The 23,089-nt window shown below is 38.6% G+C and overlaps 1 protein-coding gene across 1 annotated transcript in view; it reads left to right on the forward strand.

Annotated features, from left to right (window-relative positions):
* Positions 1-423: 423 nt before the first annotated feature.
* The window catches only part of Helz (helicase with zinc finger), a 169,749-nt gene continuing 147,083 nt past the window's right edge, over positions 424-23,089 (forward strand). Inside the window, exons 1-3 of the mRNA XM_077801421.1 lie at positions 424-457; positions 1,750-1,805; positions 6,398-6,454. The gene's annotated coding sequence lies outside the window, so the exon portion shown is untranslated. The remainder of the gene's footprint in view (positions 458-1,749; positions 1,806-6,397; positions 6,455-23,089) is intronic.

Consider the following 23,089-nt stretch of genomic DNA (forward strand, 5'->3'; position numbering starts at 1 on the left):
GAGCGGGACGCTCACTTGCGTGCGCATAAATCAGTCAGCGAGCGGTCGCCGCCGCCTGCGCCAGGGAATCCTCGGGCTGATTGAATGCAGACGTGGGGTGTCTGCCAGGGCAGGAGGGCGGCGGGGCAGAGGGAACCGGCGTGGAGGCCACGGTGGGGGAAGGGAGGCTAGGACCAGGAGACCAGAGAAAAGCCCAAAGCCACATTTTTAACCAGGGGCTGATTTTGAAATGCAAACTCCCGCGGGCGGGGAGGGGGCCGGGCCGCGGGCGCGGGGCCGACGGGCCACCCGCGGCAACTTTCCGGCGGGAGGTGCGGCCGGAGGGGGCGGCGCCGGCGGCGGGAGGCGGGAGTCGGGGGCCGAGGGGGGGGAGTCACTTTAAAGGCTCTTTCTTACCCATAATGCTTTGTGGGGACGTTGACAAGTGGATCCAAGATGGCGTAGAAAGTAATGACAGGTAAGTCCTGACTTCCCCCTTCTCTGCTGCCGGGGCCGCTCCGCGAGCCGCCCGAGCCTTCTGGGAAGGGACCCTGACTCCCCTCCGGTGCCCCGGGCCCCGGGCGGCGCGGCCCCGGGGCGGGCCGGGGTCCTGGGCGGCCCGCGGCGGGGCCTGGGAAGCGGGGCTCTTCGAGGCGAGGCCCGGACGCTGGGGCTGTTTACAGCTTCTTCCCGTCCTCTGTCCCCTTCCCCTCCGCTGGGGGCCACGGCGCCCGGGGCCCAGGCCGAGGCGGGGCCCTTGCACCCCCGGGCCGGGGGCCTGCGGGCAGCTGCTCCCGCACGGGCCACTCCGGGAGGGGGAGCCGAGCCTTGGTGCACGCTCCGCGCCTCCGGGTCGCCGCGGGGGGTGGGGAGCGTGCGGGCCTCCCACGCCCCGCTCGATTCCGCCCTAGGGGCTCGGGCTTCCACCCGGCCGGGGCGGGGGTCTCGGGAGGGGGGCGTCGGGAAAAGTGGGTCAGGGGTGCGCCCCCTCCCCCGCGGAGGGCTCAGAGCCTAGGGTTCACTTTTGCCCCCTTCCCTGCCCCCTCCTCGGAAATGCTCACTGGCCCACAAGCGCATCAACAAAAATACAAACAGGCTCTCTTCCTGGAGATTCCTCAAGAGTCCCCTTTTCAAGGGCTCTGAAGACTGCAGCGTTTCTGGAACTTTGATTCCTCTCCCCCCAGTTTATTTGAGCTTTCTGCCCCCTGGCCTTTTTGCCTTCGGAGAGGGCTGGAAGCCAGGTCTTCGGATACTTCTTGGATTGGGATCTTTGGGTTTTGTTTGCGACTCAAGAATTGCCATTCTTTTCTCCCTTACAACTTTTCAGGCAAATCATTAATTTGATAAAAAGTATAACTCTGAAGGTAGTGGATTCCTGGAATGGGAGAAGGAGGAAGGCGTTGTCTTGGCTAGTTTGTACTTAATTTTGCCCTCACTTAAACTCATATTAATGAGGTTTCTTCTTTTTAATTCTTTCAAAAAATTTTTTTGAAACTAAGATCAGTCAGTGCTGACAAAAGATGAACTTTCTTATGTTTTTGATTTTTAGAGCATTTTATAATCTATTCTTTTATCTTTTTTACCAAAAGGAAATGTTTTCATTTTAAGGCAAAAGAAACATTCATTTGCAAAGCTGCAGACTGTACCATTTTTGTAACTTTCCATTTGTAATTTAGATGCCCTTTCACTTCAGACTGATAAAATGTTTGCCACTGATAATGTCCATTACTGGTATTGTATAGACACATTTTACTTTTCTATTTGCCTCAGGAATTGGATGAAGTGATTGATCACTAATGAACTACAGTGCTGGTGAGATGTGTAAGGTGAGACCACACAGTTAAACATGATTTCACTTGTTTCCTTCTATATTTTAATCAACTTATAAGAGTAAGGCTGAAACTAAGTAATTTGATGGGACCATCTTTATTTTCCAAATATGTCACTCAGTCAAATGGGGTATGAGCAGGGCTAGATTTAGAAAGGAAAAATGTGTCAAATATACCAATCTTTTTCAGGACTCCAACATACTCAAACATAGTAGAGTTTATCCAGAGCCAAATGTTATTTGCAGCTATCCTTGATCAGTGTCTTCTCCAGGGGTAATTATAGTTTGCCTCTTCAAATTTCTTTGTGTAACTTTAATTGGATGTCTTAATTTTGCTTGTTTTGATGTCCATTGCTTACTGTACATTGAGTGTAAGTGATTATGTATAAGGGACTTGTGTTTCCACAGTTTGTGGGACTTTTGTAAAGTATACCCATTCCATTGGAAATGATTATTTTAGGCAAGCCAGTCACTTATTTTATTTTCTTGTGGTATTGGGGATGGAACCCACGGCCTCATACATGGTATTCAGGTGCTCTATCATTAAACTATATCCCCAAGCCCTTGGTTTTAATTTCTGAAAAATGGAATAGTACTTGTCCCTAATAATTATTTAATAATTATTTTGAAATGAAAATGATATGAAAGTGAATCCCACCCAACTTATTAGGGATAAGACTAGTTATTATTTTCTGGTCATATATGGTGTATGAATTTGTAATATTTTATTTATTTTAACTTATCATGCTTTGAAATTAAAGGACATTAATATAGCATGAGTGAACAGCTTACATTCAGTGCTATGGAGAGGGAGAGTTTACATTTTTCACAATCAGTTTTCTCACCTTGAGAAATATCTTATTATATTTGGTTCAGAAAAATGTAAGTAATTTTGGTTAATTAATTGGTTATTGCAGGGCTTTGTCCCATCCATTAACACATCTGGGCCTCTGGACCTTGAAAGCCTCTCATAAACTTTTCATACCTATTATAACATCTATTGAAGAAGAATAGGCTGTTTTATTTCATTTTTCTAGATTGAGATGTATAATTGACATTTTGCCTTACACATACGTGTGCACCCACCCACGCAACCTTGGGAAAGAAAGGTGGACACAGACCAAGATTGTTTTGTAAGTGCACATGCCACATTAACTTGGGTTTGAAACTCAGCAGTGCTTATGTGTATTACATATAATTTTAATTCTTATTCTTGGCAGAGCAAATGTAGATTTTTGAATTTATTTTCAATTTACAGGTAGAAGCATATTCATACCTTAGACTTCCCAGTTTGAACTTTTCATCTCATTTTTTTGAAACTTACAGATTATTATGGAAAGGAACCAATGATCTGCCTTTTGCCTATAGAGATGTTCCTTTGTAGTCTGAAGCTGAATATTTAGTATTTGGTAATCTTGTATGGCTAATGTTGAACTGTATCAGGATATTTCCATAGCCTTCACACATGAAGACTGGTGGGGTATTCACTTCAAAGTGAAGCTAATGTTTGGCCACCAAACAACTTGTTACACGGAGTATTCTAAAGTGGGAAATACCATAGTATTGAAGGTTATGGTGGAGTACAAGTCTGTGTCTTTGAGCTGAATAAAGACATATCTTTTTTAGTCTGTCCTTTTGGCTGGTAAGCTAGGACACTATTTTTAGGTAAGGCTGTATTTTTTGAGAGTCAGTAAGTACAGTCCTGAACTCCTTCATCAGCTGGCAAACTTTAATTTAGCAATTATTAGCAAGAAATTTCATTTTCTATTAGCATAAATATTCAGTTTATCTGGTCTTAATATCTGTATACATTCATGAACTGTCTAGTTTTTATTGGCGAGGGAATGATACCAAAACAACAGGAGAAATCATTTCTCCTTGCAAAGGGCCTTGTGTAATTTAAAAATTTACAGAATATTCATGAAAGGCTAAGAATAGTGCAGAGGGACCCACAAGTAAGTAGACCAGATCTTATAAATGCATCGGTGTTCTCTGTTTAAGAAATAGGGTTGGCATTAGTATTGAATGCAGATTAGTCCATGATTGTCCATCAGACTATATTTAAGATCCAAATACAGGCTCAGTATAAGAAATAAGGTCCTTTGCCTGTTCCAAAAATATAGAAAAAATTGGGCCAAGTTTTTCAACAAAAATTCCTCTAGAGTGGGAAGAACTGCTAATAGCAAATTATTAGGATTGCTTATTTTCATAAACTTAGGTAAATGTATTTGCAAGTGTAATTAGATTTCTAAGTAATATTTTGAAATATTTTCTAGAAATCTCATGGATGGAGAGTATGGCCAGACTAGCTTATGATTCATTTCAATTCATGGCTGTGACAGGGTTACTTCTGTGGCATTGACTACAAGAAGCACAAAACATGATTGCCTTATCACTTCCAGGGTGGCTGGGATAATGTTTTAAGTCATCCTGAACCTAATAGAGTTAATATTCCTCTTTTTTTTTTTTTTAAAGAGAGAGAGAATTTTTTAATATTTATTTTTTAGTTTTCTGTGGACACAACATTATTTTATTTTTATGTGCTGCTGAGGATCGAACCCAGCGCCCCGTGCATGCCAGGCGAGCACGCTACCGCTTGAGCCACATCCCCAGCCTCAATATTCCTCTTGTTAAGACTATTATAATATGAAGACTTTGTATATTTATGTAAATGCTTGTATATGTATAATATATATAAACACATATGTATCATATGATTATTTTATTAAGCTTTTAATTATATAAAAGAAATCCAGAGTTTTCCAACCTAAAACCAACAGTCATACCAACTTTTTTTTTACTTTTGTAAATTGTATTGGGTCCATTTCTCTAAGAGCAGGAAATTGATAAAACAAAGTTTTTACAGAAGAAAGCAAACAGGCAAATTCAGATGTGCCAGAAATACTTAAAATATAGCACAGAAATAAAAATCACAAATATTCATGCTTCGGAATGGGTTGGTCAAAAAATATGCCATGCATTCTTTGAAGTATCTGATGATTAATAGTTTTTTTAATCCAAAGCAAAATGAATATATAAACTTTATGATTTTTATTTCTGTGCTGTATTTTAGGTGTTTATGGCACATCTGAATTTTTCTATTTGCTTTGTTTTGTGGGCTGGGGCTGTGGCTCAGTGGCAGAGTACTTGCCTAGTGTGCGTGAGGCACTGGGTTTGATCCTTAGCACCATAAAAAAAAAAAGAAAGCTAGTAAAATAAAGGCATGCTGTCCATTTATAACTACAAAAAATTGAAATAAAAAATTTCTTGTTATGGTAGAAATATTCATGTCAGTAGGCAATATGTGTAACTAATGTAGTAATTTTTTTTTTTTTTTTTTTGGTGGTGGTGGTGATCAAACTCAGGGCCTTGAATTGCAACCCCAGCTCTTAAAAATTATGTTTATGCTAAAATCATGCATGTGCCAGGTGTGAGGCTGAGAAAGGGGGATTGCAAGTTGGAGGCCAGAGTCAGCAACTTAGTGAGACCTGGCCTCAAAATAAAAAATAAGAAGAACTGGAAATATATGTAGCTCAGTGATAAAGGGCTCTATGAGTTCAATCTCTAGTACCAAAAGGGGGGAAAAACAAAAACAAAAACAACCAACCAAAAACTCCATGTATGCAATGGTAAAAGAAGTTGAGTGTACCTAATTATGTAAAGTAAAAAAGGCACTCTCACAAACAAAGTCCTTTGCTATTTGCCCTCTTCTAATTCTGCTACCTTGTGCTAACTATGGTAAAAAGCTGGGGTGTCATTTAGCTTTTGGAAGACCTCTCTGCTGAATATCTGGATGTATATTGTAGTAGTAAATGTAAAGTGAGAAGTTTGTAGAGATGTGGTCATTGAACTAAGAGTTGGATGCTTTGCAGGGACTATTCTGTTCTTCTTTACTGTGATGTTAAGTTGTAATGATAATTAAACTGTCAGTTTAAGATAACTATAATTGAATTACTAAACACTCAGACAATTAACTTTGTGGTCAGACTGGTAAAGTTTTGATTTGTTGATCTTCTAAAGAAATATTTGTGAGTTAAGTCTATGTAATCTTGGGGAGGGTGGGTACTGGTGGTAATGAGTTACCATCTGTTGAATTTTGTGATAAGCTGTCCAGTATATTTACTATGTTCTTTTTATAACTCATTATCTCCTTTAATTCTAGTAACAACTGACAAGACAGTTGTTATTTACAGTTTGCAAAGGAGGAAATTTAGATTTAGATGAGAGCAAACTAATGTAACATCATAAGACCAATAAAGTAGTGGAGGTGGTGCTCCTTCTGGAAAGGCTGTGTTCTGCTGTCTTTGAGTAGTCTTTCTTATTTTCCAGAATCCAAGGAAATGTAGACCTGGAGAAATTGACTTGCCCAAGGTTATGCAGTTCAGTAGTAGCAAGGTTAAAGTAAGCTTTTATTTCCAGAAGCTTATCTTAGGACTTCTGGTCCACGGCTGGTTATGCTACATTTGATTGGCTTACTGTAGACCCAGAGAACAGGTGCTGTGAATAGTGGACAGTAATGTTTCAGAACTGATAGAGCAGCTAGTGTTGTTTTGTACCAAATAATTAAAAGCTTCCTTCTCTCTCTTTCAGAAATTATAAAGAGCTCTGATGGGCTATTTGGGTGATACCCAGTGCAGTGAACTGCAGGTGAGTAAGGTTTAGGAGAACATTCTTTAGACAAAAAAAGAAAAACCATGATAATGCCTGAAAAAGAGCAAGAGAGACTTTATCTTGTACAGAATGTCTGACCAGCTGGGCGGTGTGTAGACAGTAATCCCAGCCTACTTCCGAGGCTGTGGCAGGAGGATCACAAATTCAAGGCCAACCTCAGCAACTTAGTAAGACCCTGTCTCAAAACAAAAAATAAAAAGGACTGGGGATGTAGTGCCCCTGCATTCCATTCCCAAACAATAAGGGAAAAAAAAGTGGTCAAAAATGATGAGGTGGGCTGGGGATGTGGCTCAAGCGGTAACGTGCTTGCCTGGCATGCGAGAGGCACTGGGTTCAATCCTCAGCACCACATAAAAATAAAATAAAGATATTGTATCCACCTAAAACTAAATAAAAAAATAAAACATTAAAAAAAAATGATGAGGTGGAGCCGGGTGGAATGATACAGGGCTTAGTGAAGCTGTTATAACCTGGGATGTGGACCTAACTGACTGGATGATGAACAAGCCTTGAAGACTCTGCCTGCTGCTTTGTCAGACTAGTTGGAAGAGAAGTTCCAGTAGGTTAATCTTCCACTTCTGTTCTGAATGAGTAACTGCACTGGGGCTCAATCTGTCTGCATGTGATTGGAACTAGAAAGGTCCTTTAGCTTTTGTGTCAACATTCTTGAGTGCTAATCACTCTGTGCTCTGATGAACTTGGTTAAGTGTTTAATTGTTTTTCTTGTTATCTGCCATGAGCCTTGGGTCCTGAATGACTATATGTGCACATTTTTGAGAATCTAAACACTGAGAATATATCACTAGAAACTAAAGGTTGGACTTTTTTTTTTTTTTTTAATTTGTTTCTTTTGCCTTTATTTCTGTGAAGGTTGGACTTTTTTTACTAATGGTCTCACTGTCTTCATCTGTGCTATCAACACTTCAAATTATTTATCTTTTCCTGAAATACCTGCTAATTAAAGACAGTTTATTATTTCACACTAATTAATCTTCTTGGTTTATTATAATCTTAGTCTTTCAGTATTAAAAATATAAAATGGTAACACTGCAAAAAAAATAGAAGCCTTTCCATGTTATCCTTGTGAGGCATCAGTGCTATGTTTTTTCTTTCTTTTGGCACTAGGGATGGAACCCAGGGCTTCCTTTATTCGAGGCTGGGGCGCTGTATCACTGAGCTACACTCCAAGCCCCAACTTTATTTCTTGTTGTCTTTTCAACACTAGTCTTTTGTTAGACATTGCTATCTTCAGAAAGCTTCAGCTCTTAGGAAAATAACTTGCCATCTTGCCTTTTGAACTCTGGCTGGTAAGAGTTTCAAGGACCTTGAAACTACTAGCTGCTGAGGTCTGGGGTCATCATGACCAAGGGGAGCGTGAAAGCTCCACGGGAGGCCAGAGTGAGCAGTGGAAGGGGCGGGTTGGTCTCTTCTAGAGGCCTGGTGGCTCTCTGTTTCCTAAGTATGCTAAAATTTGGAACTCTCTTTTTTTTTTTTCCCCCTTTTTTTGGGGCAGTGATGGGGATTGAACTCAGTGCCTCGTGCATACTAAACAAACACTGAGTTACATCTCTAGCCCCTGCTGAACTTTCTTAATGTTAAATATGTTGATATTAAATAAATTGTCCACAGTTGGTTTCCTTCCTGGCATTCCATTTTAAAATTACATACCTTTAATTCATTTTTAATTATAGTATATAATAATATGATATTTTAAAAACTTATTAGATTATGAAACATTTTTATGTAATAGGTTTCAGAGTTTATGTGGAAAGGTTGCAGAAATAATCTTATCAAATCATGCTCCCATAATTTACCTAAATTTTTTATGTAGTTATTTATGTTGCTGGATAGTTTTCAGTTAATACTTTAATGTACCTTATTTTAGATATTACTGTTTTTTTTTTCTGACTAATTATATCTCTAGGATAAATTTTGGGTTGTATTATTATCTTAAAGGATATGGATATTTTTATGGCTTTTGATGTATATTGTCATACTGTTTTCAAGGGTGTTATACCAATGTGTAGTCCTAGCAGACATGTAAGTATACCTATTTTACTATGATGGGTAGAAGTCCATTTTTTCCCCCCAAGTTTTTTTGCTAATAGTGTAAAATGGTACTTGTATTTAATCGATCCAGAATGTTGAATTTAACTAATTTGAGTCTTGTTTATTCATATCCTTTGCTATATTATGTGGTAAACTATTGGTATGGTCTTGGTGGGGTGGTAAGGTAGGTATAATCAGCGAACGGTTAGAGAATTATTAGAAAGATAACTATAGCATGGTCAGTAAAAGTGTTAATAAGAGTTTGGTCTCAATGGTAAGTGATCTTGGGAATGTAGTGGGAGGGAAGAGATGGATTATTCCAAGATTGACCTCAGCAAGTATTTGTTGGGTGTTCACTGATCTCCATATGCTGTGTTGTGACCTCTGAGTGCTTCTCAAGTTGTTGTCAAGGCATATGTTGGGCTGAAGGAGAGGACTATTTGATTCTTAACCAGTTAGGGGTACTGGCTTCTGTTGTCCCTTTGTGGCTGCTTGTAGGGCTGAGAAGACCACTGCTGTCTAGGACATCTTTAACTCATGGCATACTCTTTGAGAAACTCTGTTCTGAGGGATGCAAAGATAAATAAAACATAGGTTGATCTGATAAGGAACTAATCATCTGGTGGAGAGAATAAGGCCACCTCTCAAATGAAACAACTAATAGGAATTTGATATGTGCTAAAAGGGGTTCAGACAAGGCATTTAGGGATTAAGTGGGGGAGCAATATTGCCCCCTTGGGGATATTAGGGAACTCTTCAGCTGAAGAGGTTGCCTGTAAATTGCATGAAAATGAGCAGCAGTAAAAAGAGGGTACTCTAGAGGGAAGTCTTGGGGAGGTGTGGCAAATGTGAGTGTCCGGAAACTGTATATCCAAATTACCTCCATCCTGGGATACATAAAGAACCCAAGTGGATGGTGAAACTGCCAGTGGGTTAGGGCTGGATGAGTGTCTTAAGTGTCAGACCAAGGATGAGTATGCTGGATCTGTAGGGAGCAGTTGAGGGACAGGGACTCTAGTTGGGTTCATAGTAGTAGGTGGGGTAAAGTAGGTGGGGAGTAGTCAGTTCTATATCTCAAGTCAGAGATGAGGTTGCAGTTGTGATGTCTGGGGAGCTAGGAAGAATGGGACATCAAATTGAGAAGTCAGGAGAAAGAACAGGCCTTAGGGATTTTAGACAGAGAGATAATGAATTTGAGTGTTGAGTTTTAAGGTGCACTAGCACAAAGTTGAAATCCGAATTCTTTCTTATAGGTTTTTGTTTTTGGAACTGGGGTACTTAACCACTGAGCCTCATCCCCAGCCCTTTTTATTTTTTGAGACAGGGCCTTAGGAGTTGCTGAGGCTGGCTTTGAACTTATGATCCTCCTGCTTCAGCCTCCTGAGTTGCTGAGAGTACAGGCCTGTGCCACTGCGCCTGGTTCAGAATTTTAATCCTAGAAAAAACTTGAGTGATTTGTTAGGCAATAGCTCCGAAAGTTGGGGCCCCTGGAGATAGGCTTCCCAATAACCAGTCCAGGTAGAAGTAATTTGATGACCCTAAATTTTGTGTATTTGCAAGCAGGGAGAGTTGAATGTTTTAATGGGGTGTGTTCTAGGCTTCTGGAAGGGGTTTACAATGAAGAGAAGTAGCATTAACTCCAGAATTCCTGTGCTGCCTTAGCTTTGTGTCTTTGGGTTAATTAAGTCTCCTGAGACTTAAGTCTTTTTGTTACTCATGACAATAAAACTTGTTGCTTGTTGGAAATTATAAAAAACAGATGAATAATTTAAAAAACTATAATCCTACCACCCAGAGATATCTACTTATTATTATTATTATTTTTGTAGTCCTGGGGATTGAACCCAGTGGCGCTCTAACACTGAACTACATCCTCAACCCTTATAATTTTATTTATTTATATTTTTTGGGATACCAGGGATTGAACCCAAAGACACTTGGCCACTGAGCCACATCTCCAACTCTTTTTTGTATTTTATTTAGAGACAAGGTCTCACTGAGTTGCTTAGCACCTCATTGTTGCTTAGGCTGGCTTTGAACTCACAATCCTCCTGCCTCAGCCTCCTGAGCCACTGGGATTGCAGGCGTGTGCCACCGTGCTCAGCTTCAACCCTTTCAACTTTTTAAAGAAAATTTTGATACAGGCTCTTACCAGGTTGCCCAGACTGGCCTTGAATTTGGGATTCTCCTGTCTCAGCCTCCTAAATTGCTGGGATTATAGGCACCACCAGATCAGCTTCTACTTTTATTTTTAATAATCTTTAAGTTTTGTAATAATTTAGATTTATGGAAAAAGCTATTAATATAGGTCAGTTTTCTTACACACTTGATCCTGTTCTCCCATTGTTGTTAACATTTTACATTTCCATGGCACATTTATGAAATCTGAGAAACCGCCATTGACACATTACTATTAACTAATTTTTCTACTTTCATTTGGGTTTAACTAGTTTTTCCACTAAATGTCCTTTGCTTCAGAATTATCCAGATCCCACATTGTTGTTATCATGTCTTGATCTCTGTGTTGTGACAATTTCTCCACATTTCTCTGGTGGTCATGGCAGTTGAGGAATACTGGTCAGGTATTTCCTAAAATGCCCCTACATTTAGACTTGTCTGATGTTTTCCTTATGATTAGACTGGAGTTATATACTTTTGGGAAAGAAATAATTTTTAAATATTTTCTTATTATTTCTGTTTTTTAATATAAATATTTAATACATAGTCATATATTTTACAAAAATGACATCACAAACTGGGCATGGTGGCACACACCTGTAATCCCACTGGTTTGGTAGGCTGAAACAGGTGGATTGCTAGTTCAAAGCCAGCCTTAGCAACAGCGAGGTGCTAAGCAACTCAGTGAGACCCTGTCTTTAAATAAAATACAAAATAGGGCTGGGGATATGGCTTCATGGTTGAGTGTCCCTGAGTTTAATTCCTGGTAATCCCCACCCCCCAAAAAAATGACATTACAGACCATATGTTTTATAATGTGCTTTAAAAAAAAACTTACCCACAGTCAGGGGCAGTGGCACATGCCTGTAATCCCAGTGGCTCAGAAGGCTCAGGCAGGAGGATCAGGAGTTCAAAGCCAGCCTCAACAGTCACGAGGCACTAAGCAACTCAGTGAGACCCTGTCTCTAAATAAAGCACAAAATGGGGCTCAGTGCACAGTGCACCTGAGTTCAATCCCCAGTACCCCAATCAAGTAAACAAACAAACAAAATAACCAAAACAACTTACCCACAGGATTTTATATATGCAATTTTGTAACTTGATTTTGTTACTTCATATCTTCCCAGTGACCCCTATTCTTCACACTTTGTAGGAAACTTTTGTCCTTTCAAACATCTGATCTAAAGGTGTAGTTCTCTAAAGCAATCTATTGGTAGGTTGAAGATGGCTTTTAAGAGTGGGTGGTGGTGTACTTGTTTTAATTATGTAGTTGGCTCTCTGATACTGATTTATGTTTCATTAAAAAAGCTCAACTGTTTTGAATTAGGATGTGATTACTTATCTACACAGATGATCTGGAACTGAAAATGAAGACATCCAAAGAATAGAAAATGTTTTTTATAATAATAATTTTCTTAGCAAGTAGCAACATTTTCTAGAATTCATTCTCTTAGTGTAATTTGTTTACTTCTCAAATGTGAGTTTTTGTTTATGAATAAATATATGTTTATCAATCTATTGATTAATAAACATGTTGAATGATTTGGGTGGAAGTGCAGATTCTTTTTTTTTTAAAAAAAAATAATTAAATAATTAAGTTTTTGGTACTGCGGATTGAACTCGGGCACTTGCCCACTGAGCCACATCCCCAGCCGCATTTTGTATTTTATTTAGAGACAGGGTCTTACTGAGTTGCTTAGTGTCTTGCCATTGCTGAGGCTGGCTTTGAACTGGAGATCCTCCTGCCTCAGCCTCCTGAGCTGCTAGGATTACAGGCATGTACCATTGAGCTCTGCAGGAAGCTCAAATTCTTTAGGAAATAATTTGGAATTAATGAAACTAAGAAGGCTGGGCTGTCGTCAGAATTTTGGAACTTGTGAAAAATGAGTCAAGAAAAATCAAAGGGATAGATGAGGGAAAAAATAAAAATAAACTTTTTGGGGGCTATAGTGGATTGAACTCAGGGGCACTTGAGTACTCAGCCACATCCCTAGCCCTATTTTGTATTTTATTGAGAGACAAGATCTTACTGAGTTGCTAAGCGCCCAACAGTTGCTGAGGCTAGCTTCAGACTCCGGAGCCATTCCAATTAGAGGCTTTCGCAACTGCGGCCGACTTCAAATTTAACTGTTGAAAATTAGTTTTTCGGGCTGGGGATGTGGCTCAAGCGGTAGCACGCTCACCTGGCATGCGTGCAGCCTAGGTTCGATCCTCAGCACCACATACAAACAAAGATGTTGTGTCTGCCGAGAACTAAAAAATAAAAATTCTCTTCTCTCTCTCTGTCTGTCTGTCTCTCTCTCTCTCTTTAAAAAAAAAAAAAAGAAAATTTAGTTTTTCATTATCAGTTTAGTCACTAAAATAGATGGTGAAGGTCCACCAGGATATTTCTTTCATGTTTGTAAATCATTTTGCTTTGTTATACTGAAGTCCACTTATTTTGGGATTTAGGAGAATTTGCCTGTTAATGAAAGATTATTCAAGGTAGAAAGTAGTTGGTGATCTTAGTTTCTAGTTTCTCTCAATAGGCTCAGTCTTTCTTATTGCATACCCAGTGGTTTATGTTTTGGAGAAAAGTGCAAGTCTAGCTGCGTATTACGGTACACTAAATAAAACTTTGCAGAATATTTTGCCTATGCATCCCATAGAATTATCATAAAAGCAGGTAAATTTAAAGATGATAACAGCATTCCTCCTTATAGCTTAGCATTCTAATGGGACTGAATTTGGTACTGGACAGTTCTTGGAATGCTTGGCATTCCAGTTATTTTAGGTCATCTATTTGGGAAATTCAATTAAAGTCCTTATTGAATGGTTTAAGTGAGTTGGATGGTTGTCCTGGGGATAAAAAATGACATAGAAAGGCATCTTATACAATACATTTAATCCAAGATAGTAGATGATTTAAGAGACCAAATAATTCTGTAGGCAGTACTGTTGGTTTTAGAAGGAGAGTGTTTTAGAGAAGTAGGCCTTAAAAGTTTCATTAAAAGCTGGGTAGGATGTAGGTCCAAGCAGGGAGGAAGGATGTTCTGGGCAGAGGAAACAGTGTTGTCAGAGTCTCAGAGGCCTGACAGTATTGGGAAGTCTGTGTGGGGAGTTGTGGGAAAGTTAGGTTGTGGCAAGATTGTGGATGGCCCAGATACCTGGTAATGAGCTAGAACACTATTTTGTAGGTGTTTTGTAATCATTGTGTCATATCTAGATTAATGGTTCTTAACTTTTTTCCTCCCAAAGGAAGCATGATACTTTAGCCACATTGTCTCACCATAGCCCTACTGCTCGGTTGGGAGGGGGCCAAGTTCTGATAAGCTTTCCTCACTCCACTGGGCTGGGTCGTATGGGTTATATTAGCAATTGATCAATCTGGCTTTTCTTTCCTTGATTGCAACACACTTAATTTCTAGTATGATGTTGTTTCACAATAATAATTGAGTTTCTATAGGGAAAATAATAATATAACTGGGCACAATGCACATCTATAATCCCAGCAGTTTGGGAGACTAAGGCAGGAAGATTGCAAGTTCAAGGCCAGCCTCAGCAACTTAGTGAGACTCTATCTTAAAATACAAAAAGGGCTGGGGATGTAGCTCAGTGGTAAAGTCGATTTGATTGAATACCTGGATCCTGGAGTACATAAAGGAAACCCTCCCTCCCCTGTCAAAAAAAAAGAAAAAAAGAAAAAAAGGTAGAAAATAATAATAGGTTAGGCAGAGTAAAGGCAAAATACTAACTTTTAAAAACATGAATCTCCAATTTTTTCAGTAGTCTTTTAAAATTTTTGCTCATTATATTTATATTTATTATATTATGTTTATATTTATATTTTAAGTTTTTCTGTTTAATTATTCACATAGTCTAATAAGTAAAGCTAGTTTGGGATATGATTAAGAACTAGTTATGGCTGGACATGATGGTACATGCCTGTGATATCTGCTACTCAGGAAGACTGAGGCAGGTGGATCCCAAGTTCAAGGTCAGCTATGGATGCTAGTAATTTCTGTTAAAAAAGAAAGGAGAGTGGTGATATTTAGCATAAAAATGTTTACAAATGCAGTCTGATTCATTTGACCCAGTTAGTTATGAGGTAGATAAATTTTTGTCCTAAAAGAAATAAACATGTAAGACAGAGATGCAGAGATCATCCTTGTTTTAGATTGAAGAAATTTTAGTTACTACTGTGGCTCCAGGTATTAGATCACTCTTTATTTATATTCCTTGAAGCTTGTCTCTAATCAAATAAAGGATTTAAATCTTTTGAAATCAAAGAGGACCATGACTGCATTAATAAGAAAAGTTAATTTAAGGACTATAACTGCTTTTTAAATAAAAATACATTTTATGACTTAGTTTCAAGGTGGTTATTCTCTTACTGTCCTAGACAGAGGTTCATGATGGGAAGAGAATGATACCTTCTTCGTCATCTGTCACTGAAAATGTCTTGGTCCCGACCAGTCTGCCTAGTGCCTCTGTGGTACACTATTGATTTCATTTTTCTTCCAATATTTACATTTGGTCCTGGACCAAACATCTAGCTATGATGGCATTCTTCAAAAGTATTCTGTTTTGTGCCAAATGAACTCATTGATTCTTCTGTTTGGAAATGTTCTTTCTGAGGCTTCATTCTTGCCTCTAAAACCTACATACACGGAAAGGAATTGCTTAGATTTGCCATTTATTAGTAGTGCTTATTCTTCTGTATCTGCTTCTTCCAGAAATTGAAAAGCCACACAAATTGTGACACTGAAATTCATATTTGGAAATAATTTTAAAAATTTCATCTTTAAAATTGACATACTGGGGCTTAGGTTGTGGCTTAGCGGTAAAGAGCTTGCCTAGCATGTGAGAGGCCCTGGGTTTGATCTTCAGCACCACATAAAAATAAATAAATAAAATAAATAAATAAAAAGATTAAAAAAATAAAATTGACATATTGTAAATTGACTTTCTTTTGTTGAACAGTTTTATTTAACATGTAGTTTGTGCAACCATTCATCACAATCATAGAGGAGCATCATCATCCCAGAAGCCTCCCTCTTTAGCCAATAATTCTGGCAAGCCATTAATCTAATTTCTAGCCCTATAGTCTTTCTTTTTGAGAATGTCATATATATGGGATCATGCAGCATGTAAACTTTTGGGATCAGTTTCTTTTACTCAGAATAATGTTTTTGAGATTGATCCATGTAATTACATGTATTGCAAAGTTATTCCTTTTTATTGCTGAGTAGTTTTCCATTGTGTAGAGGTATCATGGTTTGTTTGCCCATTTTATCATTAAATTATATTTGTTTCCAGTTTTTAGTGATTATGAATAAAGCGCCTATAAACATCTGAGGACAATTTTTTTTTTGGTATCCGGTATTGAACCCCGCTATACCACTGAGCCACATTCCTGGCCCTATTTTGTATTTTATTTAGAGACAGGGTCTCAGAGTTGTTTAGTGCCTTGTTTTTGTTGAGGCTGGCTTTGCAATCTTCCTGTCTCAGCCTCCCGAGCTGCTGGGATTACAGGTGTGAGCCACTGTGCCCGGCTTCTGAGTACAAATTTTTATGTGAACGTAGTTTCATTTCTCTAGGGTAACGGGTTATCAAGAGGAATTGTTGGGTAGGGTAGTGCATTGACTTTATAAGAAACATGCTGAAGCAGGAGGATCGCAAATTCAAGGACAGCTTCAGCAATTTAATGAGGCACTAGGCAACTTAGCAAGACCCTGTCTCAAAACAAAAAAAAATAAAAAGTGCTGGGGATGTGGCTCAGTGGTATAGCACCTCTGGGTTCAATCGCTGTTACTAAAAAAAAAAGATACTACAAATCTAGAGTGACTGTACTATTTCCTATTCCCCCTCATAATGCATGAGCCTCCCAGGCACTCCGCATGATTTGTTGTTACCAGTATTTTATTTTATTGTTTTTTTCAAACAGTGCTGTGGATTGAACCTCAGGGCCTTGTGCATGCTAGAAAAGCGTTCTACAACTGAGCTACCCCCAGCCCAACAACATCTTAAATTTATTTATTCTAATAGGTATGTAGTGGAATCAAATTATGGCTTCAATTTGCATTTCCCTGATGGCCAATGATGTTGAGTATCCTAGTGTGTGAAAGTTTTCTGTTTTGAACATCTTTTTATTTGCATATTTGCCATCACTATATTCTCTTCATGGAGTATTTGTTGAAATCTTTTACCCAGCCTTTGACTGGGTTTTATTTTTTGTCCATTTATGAGAGTTCTATTTTATTTTTTGGTACTGGTGATTGGCTCTAGGAGTGCCCTAGCACTGAGTTACATCCCGTACCTTTTTATTTTTTACTTTGAGCCAAGGTCTTGCGAAGTTGCTGAGACTAGCCTTGAACTTGCGATGGTCCTGTGTAAGCCTCCTAAAAGGGAGTTCTTTATGTATTCAAATACAAGTCCTTTATCAGATACGTAATTTGCAAATATTATCTTGCGTTAGCTTGTCTTTTCATACTCCTAACAGTGCCTTTCATCGTGTAAAAGTGTTTAATTTTGATAAAAGTTCAGCATATCAATTTTGTTCTATTGTTGGATTGTGTTAAAATGCATTGATTTTTAAAACAAGTTTCTGTTCTGCAGAAGTGATAAAGAGTAATTTAGTAATGGGAATGTTCTCATTAAGTTGACTTTTCTGGAATAGTGCTAAAATGATAAAATGTCACCGTTTTATGGAAACATGATGCTAATTAATATACTCCTTAGACTTGGGGCACATAGGATTTTACTTAATTGAAGGAAATGATTAGCTTAGGGGTGTGTGTGTGTCTTATGCTTTTTAGAATGGCAATCACTAATAATATGGTTAATGTTGGCATGCTTTTTATAAGGTAGAACTGTGTGGGAAATTAGTCTTTAACTCTGTTCCAGAGTTAAAACGGTATCATTTTCCAGTCACTTTTTGGCCTTTTGGGACTGCCTGAGTTTGTTTTTGCTCATTGGAACAGCATTAGATTGATTACTTGGAGGCTCAGAATTAGTGTGATGGGTAAAAGTAGGAACTGTATCAGAGTATCTAGATTTGAATATTGCCCTTTTCATTAACAGTGCAATTAATTGTAGGTGAGTACCTTAACTCTATGCTTTGGTTTCCCCATCTGTGAATGGGAATGATAACAATAACAACAATAATATCCCTCTTACAGGGTCATTTTGAGGTTGAAGTTAGATTCATAAATGCAGTCTTTTCATCAGCATCTGGCACACTGTAAATATTCAGTAAGTGCTTGCTGTTATAACTGAGGTAGCTTTATAATAAAGTTGGTAAGACAAATGCATTGGAATTATGTTTTCCAGAGGTAGAATAACAAAATATTACACTTAGCTATTTGTCTCCCATGCTCACTTATTTTTTTCTCTTAGTACTTATTGTTATTAGTAATCAATGAATCATGACCAATGTTATTAATAATCATGTCTATACACTGGACCATTAGCAGCTCATTTGGTACTAATCAAATTCTACCTATCTCAATGAGTTAGGACTCTCTTGATTCCAACTGTCTGAAATATCAACTTAAGTTATTAAGCTGGTTTAAGATGGAAAAAAATTTCCTGGCTCACTTAATTGTAATGTCTAGGTATATCTAGCTGGATTCATGGCTCAAGTAATATCATCTGGACTAGTTTCTCCCCATGAGTAAACTGTTGTTTCCTCTGTAGACTTCATGTTAGAAAGATGGCTGCAGTATTTAAACCCCTGTAGCTTTTCAAGTTTTAGATTTAGAAGGAAAGAGCACCTGTCTCTTTCCCAGAAACCTTAGCAAAAGTTTCATGCTGTCTCATTGGCTCTTATGGGGTCACATGTGTACTCTGAGCTAGTCCCTATGTTGAGGACTGTGAGGCTCTGGTTGGCCAGTTTTGATCACATGTCACTCCTGAACTCCTAGTGAAGTTGACTCCTCTGGAACCACATGGATTGAATCAGAAAGAGGTGAATTCTCAAAGGGAAATCCTGGACCTTTATTACCAGGAAATGGAATGATACTGGGCTGTAAAACTACTAAAGTTTATTGCATGGTATTAGTCTCTTTTATAGGTCAGCAACAGATCAGAGGAGTTAATGGATTTGGATTAGTGTCTTGGTTTCTGATTCCAGCTTTCTTGCCCATGAAGTCGCATCCTCCAAGTAAATATTTTGCACAGGGGTAGGATTTTCAGATAGTTACAGTGCTTTATATGTTTCTGGTGAAAGTTTTGGATAATTTTTTACTAGGAAGAGAAAGAATCAAGGCACATGGGGTAGACATCAGTAATGGGCAATTGTGTGCTTCTCCCTACATTGTTGTTCTTAATGTGATTTTCATTCTCTGCACCTCTCTGTCCCCATGGGAGAGACTTTTGGATCTAGGTTGGTCAGTGTCCAGCAGTTACTTCCAGCCACCAGGATCACATGCTGTAACTATGGATTTACCTGTGTATTCTAGACAAGGACGTCCACTCCACGGTGAAGTGTACCTGGAGTTGTCCTCATGTGGAAGCAGTTCTAGACCTCTAACTTCTTACTCTGTATAATACATTTTAACATAGCCTGGGATATTTTCTCACTTTGATTTTGACTGGCAGGTTTTATTTTCTGTTAGAGAAGGCATTTTAGCTTCTTCAGAGTGTGTGTAGCAAGGTCATGCTGTGTTCTGAAAAACCAGAAGAAACAGTTAGGCAGAGACCTGCCTTGACTGTTATCCTTGCTATAGCAAACTATTTGTGAAACTAATTATTAGGGCCTGATTAACAAAGGTAATTGTGGTAAAACAATAATAATTCTGAGGTAGGCATCTGAACCTAATGTATCAGAGACATTAACTCTGTAAATTACATCATTTCCCTCCAAAGTTCCTGAAGTTAATAATAGTTTGCCCCTAATTTCTATTTATGTATTAAAGTTATTAAGCTCTCTCTGGCTAATATTTTGTGACTAATGTTGACAGTTGTCTTTATATTGCCAGTTTTAGGGTTAAGCTCATCTTTATCGGTGGCATATGAATGCACATAATTTTCCAATAGCTATTTTTGCATAATCATTGCCTGTTTATTGAGATGGAGAAAATAGGTGAAAACAACTTTTTTTCATCAAGTAGGTAGTTACATAGAATAATATTATTTTCCGTAATTACAGTATTATATGTCGAGATTTATAAAGTGGCTTCTACTTTATGTAAATTGAAGACATGGAAGTTTAGGGAAATAAACAATTCTGCCACTTACTGAGCACCTATTATATAATGTCAGGCATTCCTTTTTAAGCACTTTATACATATTCTTTCACTTAATCCTTACACTAATCCTAGGAGGTAGGTATTTGTTGTTTCCTCACTTTTTTAGAGGTGAGCAAGTGGAGATACTCAAGTCATCTCCCCCAGGCCTTGTCCCTGGTGAGTGGTGGGTGTCCCTGGTGAGTGGTGTGAGTGTTCAGTTTTCTGGATAGGCCCTTTGGCTTCGAGCCCATACTTTGCATCATTGTTCTACATTCTTTCCCAAGCAAAGATCTTAGCTTGTACAATATTAGTTTCATTTTTCTAACTACTTTTTATAATATTTGTTTCTCGGTGTGGGCTGGGAACTTTGTGGGGAAGATTTGCTAATGGCAGGGCCATTGGTATCCGTGAATTTGTCCATCTACTATTGCTGTTCTTTGGCAAGCAGACACTGTGTGCTTGTCGTTATCAGCAGTTCTCAATTAGAACTGATTTTGTTCCCTGTGGAGACATTTGTTAATGTGTGTAGACATTTTTGATTTGTCATAGTCAGGATGTGCTACTGGTATTGAGTGGGCAGAGGCCAGGGATGTCACTAAACATTCTACAATGCCCATGATGGTGCCCCCATAATAAAGACTTATCTAGCTCAAATGTCACTAATGTAAACTTGGGTCTGTATCCTAACTTAGTAATCATTTTGTAATGCCATTCTTATGTGTAATGGACAAAGTCACTGTAATAATTATTTTATACTTTGAATTATTTTATACTTTTGTTTGATAATTGACTGCACCCAAAGCAATACATGTTTTTATAAGGGATATAAATATCAGCTATAGATTGAATATCTGAATTCTCTTAAATAAAACTGGGAATTATATATAGCTCACTGAAGTAAACTTGAGGATGTTTAAAGACTAAGGATATGGTATCTAAATATTTTTTGGATTATCCTGTTAATAAAACAATTAGATTTATTTTGTGTTAAAAGTATTAATTTGTTAAATGTAAACATTTAATATACTAGTTTTTAAAATTATGAGTTATTTTTAGTTAAAAATTCCAACTGATAGAGAGTATTTTATTGAACTCATGTATATACCACCCTAATTTTTCTGTTTGTTTGTTTGTGTGGTATTGGGGATGGAACCTAGGGCCTTGAAATGTAGGCAAGTGCTCCGGCTGTGAGCTACACCCACATCCCTATACCACCTGTATTCAACATGCTGACAAATACTGTTGAAGTCCTTTTTTAATGCTTCATGTTCCCATTCCTGCAGAGTTTCTACATTTTTTGATATACCAACGATCTCCAAAGGTGAAGGGGCCGAGACAGCTTCTGTCTGTTATCTTGTTCACTCACTGCTGCTGTCTTTTGGCCACTGGCCAGCAACGTTTCCCCCTCATCGCCCACTGTAATTTTAGGCCACAGAGGACTTCAGAACAGTGAAGGGTAGGGGTGGTGGTGGAATTAGTGCCATGGTCAAACCTGGGGAGCCTGGCAGAGAGCATTTATATAGGCTGGTGAGAGGTGGATGGGACAGATGAGTCCCTGGAGGCCAGTGGGTAGAGTGGGCAAGAGCAGGAGAGAGAGGAAGGAGAAAGCAGCAGGAAACGCATTGGTGACCGGCCAGCTAGAGCGAGCCTTTGTTTTTTATTCTTGGTACTGGGGATTGAATCCAGGGATACCTTTACCCCTGAGCTCTATCCCCGGCCCTTTTTATTTTTATTTTGAGACCGAGACAGACTATTAAATTGCTCAGGCTGGCCTAGAATTTGTGATCTTCCTGCCTCAGCCTCTCAAGTCACCTGGACTAATTCATGTGCCATTTTGCCTAGCATTATTGATCCTTGAAGCATTATCATGACTGTGGGCTCAGGTTTCAGTAGACCTTCTCTGCCCAGGATTTCTCCTTCTATCTGGGTGATAGAGCTAGGGAGAAGCATGATGGCACTGTCACTGTGTCTTCCTTGGACTATTTTACAGTTTTCCTTATTAGTGGCAGTGCTTGTCATTTCTTCTTGCCCTTTTATCTAGTTCTTCATAGGCTTTATATATGATAGATTCCTTCTTTATTTAAAAAATTTTAGTTGTGCTCCTTTGCCAATGAAACACTTCTTGTGGCATTTGAGGTCATCCATGGCTTCTCTTCTTCCTCTTCCTCTCTACCTTGAGTCTAAACTGCAGATTTTCTCCCTTTGATGATTTCACTTGGATCCTTCTCCCTGGAAAGCTTGAGTTTACTCTCCCTGTTATCTGCGTGGTGAACTCCTGTTCACTCTTTAATTTTTTTATTCTGCTTTGTTATATGTGACAGCAGAATGCATTACAATTCATATTACACATACAGAACACAATTTCTCATATCTCTAATTGTATACAAAGAATATTTACACCATTCCTATCTTCATACATGTTCTTGGATAATAATGTCCATCTTATTTTACCATTATTTTAAACCTCATGCCCTCTTCCTTCCCCTCCCACCCCTTTGCCCTATCTAGAATTCATCTGTTCCTCCCAAGCTCCCCTTCCCTACCCCACTATGAATCAGCCTCCTTATATCAGAGAAATTTAGCATTTGGTTTTTTGTGATTGGCTAACTGCACTTAGCATTATCTTCTCTATCTCCATCCATTTACCTGCAAATGCCATGATTCTATTCTCTTTAATTGATGAGTAATATTATATGATGTGTACATACCATATATTTTTTTTATTCATTAATCTACTGAAAGACACATAGTTTGGCTCCATAATTTAGTTATTGTGAATTGTGCTGCTATAAACATTGATGTGGCTGTGTCCCTGTAGTATGCTGTTTTTAAGTCTTTTGGGTGTAGACCAAGGAGAGGGATAGCTGGGTCAAATGTTGTTTTCATTCCCAATTTTCCAAGGAATCTCCATACTGCTTTTCATATTGGCTGCACCAATTTGCAGTCTCACCAGCAATGTATGAGTGTGCCTTTTCCCCCACACCCTCGTCAACATTTATTATTATTTGTATTCTTAATAGCTGCCATTCTGACTGGAGCGAGATGAAATCTTTTGAGTAGTTTTGATTTGCTAGAGATGATGAACATTTTTTCATATATTTGTTGATTGATTGTATATCTTCTGAGAAGTGTCTGTTCAGGTCCTTGGCCCATTTATTGATTTTTTTTTTTTTTG

The sequence above is a fragment of the Urocitellus parryii genome, chromosome 7 (genome assembly GCF_045843805.1).
Source record: "Urocitellus parryii isolate mUroPar1 chromosome 7, mUroPar1.hap1, whole genome shotgun sequence".
In the NCBI taxonomy this organism is placed as follows: Eukaryota; Metazoa; Chordata; class Mammalia; order Rodentia; family Sciuridae; genus Urocitellus; species Urocitellus parryii.